This window comes from Hyla sarda, chromosome 1 (genome assembly GCF_029499605.1).
Source record: "Hyla sarda isolate aHylSar1 chromosome 1, aHylSar1.hap1, whole genome shotgun sequence".
NCBI lineage: Eukaryota > Metazoa > Chordata > Amphibia > Anura > Hylidae > Hyla > Hyla sarda.
In genome coordinates, this window is record NC_079189.1 from 478,567,198 (window position 1) to 478,574,305 (window position 7,108).

Sequence of the window (7,108 nt, forward strand, 5' to 3'; positions counted from 1 at the left end):
CATGAAGACCACACTACAGACACTTCCATTCACGCACACACACATCCAAACATACCCTAAGAACTCCTCAGTTCCCATTTAGCCAATCTACGTCAGAGAGGCTCCCCGAACTGGAGGATCAGCAGAGACATCTAACAACAACCATGGAGCCCAGACCTTGTCAAACTTTTTCGGACATTTCCTACTAACATAAAGGGCATGATATAAAGGGACATATTTATTAACCAAGGCTATCCACCAGGCCAGAGGGGTGGCGACACATCCTTCCAGGCCATCACTATAACTCTTTTGCGCACAAGAGGAAGAGAATCAAAATGCGTCTATAAGAGCCAAAACCATTAATAACCCCCAGCAAACACACATCTGGCGTTAAAAAAAAGGGGAATTCTAAGTTATCCATCAAGAAAGTCATTACCTCCCTCCAGAAGGGCACAACACAGGAGCAAGTCCAAACCGCATGTAAAAAAAAGTGCCCCTCTCTCTCCCACACCTAAAACAGACCTCCGACCCCGAGACCTCCATCCGATGTAGTCTGACTGGTGTATAATACAAACGAAGGAAAAACCTGGATTGAATAAGCATATCCCGAGAACTATCTACTGTAGAATATTACGTCTTAACAACCTCCTTCCACATATCCTCCGAAAGACTGGGAATATCCTCAACCCACTTCAACTGCGCCACAGCAAATGGGTCCGGACCCACTGATTGCAGCAACACATAACTCTGGGTGAGAGGCTTAGCCAGGTCGTCATTCCCCAGGAGCAGCTCCAATTCATTAAAGACAGGGGTAACCTCCAGTGAACCAAATTGCGCAAAGACCACATGTCGCAACTGAAGATACCGGAAGTGCGCATCCTGAGGGACATTAAAACATTCTCTAACCTCAGCAAAGGAAGGAAAGACACAGTAATCTCCAAACAGGTACATGGCAAACTTGATTCCCAGGGAGCTCCCAAATCCGGCTGCCTCCAACTCCCGTAGGTGTTCCAAATGTGGATTACCCCACAGGAGTGCTGAGTGAAGCCGGCTGAGGGAAGCGCCCGGTAACCACCGTCCAGACCGCCGCCAAGGTATTAACAGGGGCCAGTCAGGATAGAGAGGGAACATACCTGTATAATGTATGAGTCAGTGTCTCATAAGAACCCAGGAGAGCCCACGCCAAAACCGTGAAGGTATTGGAAAGGTCCAGGTCAATCCACCAGGCTGCGTACACCAGCTGTGAGGCTAGAAAATAATTATGCATATTAGGGGCGGCTAGTCCACCCCGCTGCTTAGGTGCCTGGAGCAGAGCCTGTCCCAGCCTCGGAGGTTTATTGTGCCAGTAGAAGAATCTCAGAGCCCCGTTAAGTTTAACAAAAAAAAAACCTTGGGAGGAATAATAGGGGACAAGTGAAAGAGGTAGAGGAACTTGGGGAGAAAGATCATTTTGAAAATGTTAACCCTACCAGCCAAGGAAAAGGGCAAGGAGTCCCATGCCTGCAACAGTGTAGTGTTAAGTAGGGGATCCTAATTAAGGGCCATGAACTCAGAGTTGTTAGGGGACACTTCCACTCCCAGATATTTAAAGCGGGACACTGCCTGCAACCCATTAGGAAGTACAGAAGGAAAAACCCCTGTACGGGACAAGGACATTACGGATGATTTTGCCCAGTTAACCCGCAGACCCGAGACCTCCCCAAACCTCTCCAACAGACAGAATAAAGTGTCTAGGGAGTCCCCCATGTCCTTCAGGTACACTAAGGTATCGTCTGCATATAGAGATATATTCTCGGTCAGAGAACCCCTAGTAATCCACTAAATTGAGGTAGAGGAGTAAATTGCCGCTGCCAGGGGCTCTACAGCCAAAGCAAAAGAGAAATGGAGATAGGGGCACCCTTGTCTAGTGCCCCTGCCCAACTGGAATGCCTCGGAGATCTCTAAATTAGTGCGTACTCGGGCCCAAGGGGAGTCATACAGCAACCAAACCCATTTCCGAAAAACCGGTCCGGTGCCTGATGCGGAGGATTCGCATCAGGCACCAAATATAGTGCCACTCAACGGAATCAAATGCCTTATAGACATCAAGGCTAACCACATAACCAGGGGATCTGCCCTCCTCCGCTGTGGAAATGTTTAGCTGGAGTCTTTTAACATTAACATCAGTTGCCCTCCCGGGCATGAACCCAGTCTGGTCAGGGTGAACTACAGAGGAAATGACCCCCTTGAGCATGTTTGCTAGGACCTTCGCTAGAATTTTGATTTCTACATTGAGGAGGGAAATCCTTACCAGGCTGAGGCAATACCACAATCAGAGCCTCTCTCATAGAGTCAGGCAGGGCCCCAGACTCAAAGGCCACCGCATACAGATTAAGTAAGATGGGGATCAATTTCTCCTCATTCAGCCTGTACCAGTCCCCCACCAATCCATCAAGTCCCGGAGTAACCCTGGACACCTCTTCAGCCGTCAGCGGGTCCTCCAGGCCAGAGGACTGGAGCGAGGTCAGCGGGAAAAGGGGAAGCTCCCTCACGAAGGATAGTATAGTCTGAGGGGTCACCGCAGAGGAGGAGGAGTACAATGAGCTATAGAAGGAGTGGAAGACCTCATTAATGACTGACTGTTCAGAGCTAAGGGACCTATACCGAGCACGTACACAGAGTATAGAAGCCCCAGGGCGGCTTTCCCTAGACAGGTAGGCCAAAAGTTTACCATTCTTATTCCCAAACTAAAAAATGTCTGCCTCTCACACTGCTAGTTGCAAATTAACCCTATCTTTCTGGACAATCAAAAGAGACCTCCCTTTCCGCTTCCGGAGTAGGGTCCCTCACCACCGCTGCCTCAAGAACCCCTATTTCCGTCTGCAGTGCTAGCTCCCAGGGTCCCATTAACACCCTTCTGACCGCAACCCCCACCATAAATGCTCCCCGAACCGTGGCTTTGTAAGCATCCCACTGGATGAAGACATCCGGATGGGAGGCATTATGAAGCCACCCTGGATGCATTCTCCACAAACATGAGGATGGCATAGGGCCTAGGGACAAAGTAACTATTAAGGCAGAATGATCTGAGATCTCTCTACTAGTATAGCACACCTCTCTCACTGCCGGTAGCCGAAGCAAAGGCGAGATCGATTCGGGAGAAGGTTCTATGCACCAAGGAGTAGTAAGAGAAAACTTAGTCACGGGTAGTTCCATCTCCAAAGGTCAGTATGGCCCAACCCCAGGTGCCAAGAATCTAATGCAGAGGATCCAAGGCCACAGCACTGGTACGATCGAGCCGGGGGTCAGGTACAGCATTGAAGTCTCCTTCAAGCGATTCTAAGAGGGCCACATGAAAGGGAGGAGGCATGTACAAAGAGACTAGAGTAAAGCAAAAGGAGGACAGCGCACAATGCAAGATCACACACCTCCCAAAGTGGTCACAGGAAACCTGGGAGACTATCAAGGGAAGAGACTTAGAGACAAGGACGGAGACCCCTCTAGCCAAAGACGAGTAGGAAGAGTGGTAACCCTTCGCAACCCACGCCCTCTTCAGGGCCAGGACCTTTTGATCAGTGAGGTGAGTTTCCTGCAGACAAATAGTATGCGGGGAATGTCTCTTAACAAAATCCAGGCACAGCACCCTCTTAAACTTGGAATTGAGGCCACGGACATTCCAGCTTAAAATCTTAAGGGACCCCATCATGAAGCCTAAAAAAATCGCCAGCAGGGCCTACCCCATCATACAAGTACCCAGCTTCTAGAGGAGCTCCCACACACACCGCAGACAACCAGACAACACAGACAGACAACACAGACAGAACACAACCAAACACCAAAAACAGATAAAAACAATAAAACATCCCAAAAAACTAAATCAATCCCTGTGTAACACTAACTAAACCAGTGGAGACCTGTACCCCAAACTATAAATACATAGCAGGCAAGTGCAAGAGCCCTTTGCAATCCACCAACCCCCCCCCATTAACAAAGGGCAGAACCCCCTGACCCCCTATCCAGTGAATTCCTAGAGGGAAGCTTGAACCTTGGCCAGCTAGCACTAACATCCTACCCGCTAGCTAACTAACTAGAACAGCAGGCAGTCCATCAGGAACATCAGTCAGGCAGCTAAGCCGCTCTAGGCGTGGCCTCCGCCCACTACATCGCCACCGCAGATGAGGTGAAGAATTTGGTAGTGCGTCCATCCACCACCTGCAGCCGGGCCGGGTACAGCATGGCATAGCGGTACCCCTTGGATCGTAGTTTGGCTCTGACTTCCGTAAATTGGGTGCGCTGTTTTCTCAATTCCACTGAGAAGTCCGGGTAGAAGGAGACTCTGCTGTAACCAAAGAGCACCTCTCCCTTGATCCTCACAGCTCTCAGGATAGTGTCTCTGACTCTAAAATGGAGAATCTTTGCTAGAAACGGTCGTGGAAGCCCCCGGGCACAGGAGGTCTGGCAGTGGCCCTATGGGCCCGCCCCACAGAGAAGAAGGGAGAAAAGGTCTTTGCAGGTAACAGCTCTTTCAGCCAGGACTCCAAGAACGCCACAGGATCAGCACCCTCCGCCTTTTCTAGAAGGCCCACCAGCCGAACATTGTTACGCCTCAGTCGATTTTCAAAGTCATCAGCTCTGTCCACCATTCCCCGGAACTGTCGCTGCAAGTCAGAAATTTGTTGAGGGATAGGGCGGAGTGTATCTTCAAACCGTAGAAACTCTGTTCTCCACCTCCATGGTGCGTTCTCTTAGCTTTTGAGTCTCATGGCGGAGGATGACCAATTCCTGCCTGAGCTCATCCACCTTAGAGATCATAGATGTATGAAAGGAGGTTATGGTAGATAGAATTTCCATAAAGCGAAGGTCCATGAGAGCCCCATCATATTGCAGCCATTCAGGAGAAGGAAGGGTTGACGGATCAGAAGGACTGGCCGCCGCTGACCCACTCTGCATAGGCAAGGCACTGCCCGACGGCTCCTCAGATCTGGAAAACTGACTTAATGTTTTAGCAGCATTGGCCACCACTTTAGTAGATAAATGAGTCTGGGCCACAGAGTCCCGCTGGGAGCAGCCACTAGCCTCAGAGTGTATGGTACTACCATGACTCCAAGGCGGCAAGCCTGCTGTCTTAGTATTATGCTAGACTCAGATTTATCTTTTACCCAGCATATTTAGTCCCCTCACGTTCTTGTTACTTGGACCTAAGAAACATCTCCACAATCTGCCCTTTTCTCACTATTGAAATAGCTAAAAAAAAAATCTTGTTGCTTTGATGCTCTCTTGCTCTCCTTGTCTATTTTAGCTCTTTACTAATAGGTGATCTATTCAGCACAGAATACAGTATTAAATCCTCACTTTCACCCGTAAAGCTATCCACCTCCATACATCTCCTCCCTCATCTTTCTCTACCATCCTCCATGTTCTCTCTGCTCTGTTAATTATCTGAAACTAACATCTTCTATAATCTGAATCTCGAACTCCCATCTCTAACACTTTGCTTGTGCTGCACCTTTCTCTGATATAAAATACCCTTTGTTATAAAAAAAATATATACCCTTAACCCTTAGACTTATACCCAACAGCCACTTTAAACAAGCCCTAAAGACACATCTGGTTATACAGGCATAGAACATTCCCTAATTGGTCTCCCCTACTATCACCCCCCCCCATGCTCTATGCACTCAGAGATTGGCTTATAAATGGTTCACCCCCTTTACACAACTAATCTTATTTATAAAACATGGCTGGACTAATCATAATTCAAGCATTCACTACCTTTTGTCTCAATCTCATTCCTCATAGATACGTTCTCATGAACAGGGCCCTCACTCCTCTTATTTGGAGAATTAGGGGGATATTTATCAAAATTTGTGAAGAGGAAGTTGATCAGTTGCCTAAAGCAAAAGCAACATATCAGAGCTCTTCTTTCATTCTTAACAAAGCCTCTGAAAAATAAAAGAAGCGATCGGATTGGTTGCTCTGGGCAACTGGGCAACTTTTCCTTTACACAGGTTTTGATAAATCTCCCCCTTAGTGCATATCATTGTAATGTCTAATTTTGTCCATATTTGTACATTAAAGACTATAAAGTATTGCATCATTTGTTGTAAAAAAAAGTTATTATTCATGTTTAACAACAAGTAATATACTGTGTTCATATGAAAAGAAGATATCACCCCTCTAAAACTTTTACTCTTCTTTAACATTGTCCAATTTCTTCTATGAAACAAATAGAAAAATCTAGAATTTATAGTACAAGTTCTGAGTGACCTGAAGCAAAATCAGGAAAACAATATTTTCACAGTTTTAAGAACCATAAAGAATTTCAAGTTACCATAAATAATGCATTGTGTTGTCAATACATAAAAAAATGCCTATAACTTAAAGTATACCTGTCGCCAACAAAACTTTTGATATAATGTGGATAATACCATTATATGTATCTTTGTATCCAAAAATAGGAAGTGAGGGCAGGAGAAGCAGGGCTCTGTGCAGGCATCTGGCTTGTCAGTCATCCTGATGTGTGAGACAGGGGCATGTCATAGAGCCTCAGTGTGCAGAGCCCTGCTTGTCCTCAATGTACAGAGCCCTGCTTGTCCACCCACACTTCCTGTGTTTGGACTCCTCATAGAGACACACAAACAATTGCTGTAGGGACAAAAATATTCAAATTTTTTAACCAATATATGTTACAAATATACAAATAATGGTATTATCTACATTGTATAAAAAGTATTTTGTTGACAACAGGTACACTTTAATATATTTTAAGGCTATTCTACAATTTCTGGTCTTTTAAGGGGCTAATACCAGGATACATTCCATTTCTCCAACATAAGTTTATTGATCTTCAACATCTGTCACTTGAAGAACATATGACCCTCATTTTTTTTGATTGATAAGGGTCCCAGCAGTCAGACCCCCCACTGTTCAGAAAGTTATCCCCTATTCTGTGAATAATAATAATATAGGGGGTAACTTATTTAATCTTAAATTTTATATAACTTTCATCATAGGTAACATTTTATTTTTACATTTTTAGTTTAATGCATTTCTTGCATAAGTTTCTCTCACTAGCAAGACATTTTGTCCTAATGAATGTAAACAGGTAAGTGCTCAGGAGCCCAACAGATTCCTGAACTTAAATAGGCAC